At 34.9% G+C, this 856-nt stretch overlaps 1 long non-coding RNA gene across 1 annotated transcript; it reads right to left on the bottom strand.

Annotated features, from left to right (window-relative positions):
• Positions 1–194: 194 nt before the first annotated feature.
• LOC110110467 lies at positions 195–729 on the bottom strand. Its single transcript, XR_002304714.2, has 2 exons — positions 368–729; positions 195–301 (listed from the first exon to the last, which is right to left on the bottom strand). It is a non-coding gene; the product is annotated as an uncharacterized LOC110110467 (long non-coding RNA).
• Positions 730–856: the final 127 nt, after the last annotated feature.

The raw sequence follows: 856 nt of genomic DNA on the forward strand, positions 1-856 counted from the left end.
TCTTCATTTGGTAAACAAGTCATAAAATAAACTTCCAAATCACAGAGCCAAACGGAGAAAAATACACAAGAACCGCATATTTGGCGTTATAATCTGATGATTCAGAACACCTCAAGACGACCATTGATGTGTCAAACCTTCAAGATCGAGAATTTCTGCAACAAATTTGCTCCAAAATGCTGAAAGTTTTTTTTTTTTTTTCAATTTAAGCTTCAACCATTGGTTCAGGTCCAGAGGAATCATGGTTTGCAGAAGCTTTTCTGGACTGCCGCACAGAGTTGAATAGCATGTCCTTGATAACCTGTACAATAGGACAAAAAAAATATTAACTTGGTCATGGCTAAAGCTGAAAACAACGTATATTTACCTGGGACATGAGGCCATGGACCTGCTCAACGGTAATTTTTGAGCTATCACGAGTTATCTTTGCTAGTTGGGATTCCTCCTGCAATCAAGCATGCGAGCTATTGAACAACCACTAAAGGAAATAGCCGAAATATATGTTGATGTAAGTATATAGTGGGATTTGGACAATTGCATGGAAGAAATCCTAAGTTAGGAATGAAGATGGAAAAACTTAGGATGATATGGATTACCAACTCTGAACTTCAGAAAAAACCAGTCACTTTTAATTTGAAACAGTTGACACATTTCTTTTATTTCAAACAATGATGAAATAGTTACCAAGATTTGAAATCTTGCAAGAAATTAGTGAAATATCAGCAACAATCAAATTCATATCATAAAAAGGAATTCGGAACATATGATAGTTGACAAAATTTCAATCATGCACAAAAAAAATCATTAAACAAATATTTCGGTGGTTGCTTCATGATTAGGAGAAGTTTTGGCTTGC

The sequence above is a fragment of the Dendrobium catenatum genome, unplaced genomic scaffold (genome assembly GCF_001605985.2).
Source record: "Dendrobium catenatum unplaced genomic scaffold, ASM160598v2 original_scaffold_185054, whole genome shotgun sequence".
NCBI lineage: Eukaryota > Viridiplantae > Streptophyta > Magnoliopsida > Asparagales > Orchidaceae > Dendrobium > Dendrobium catenatum.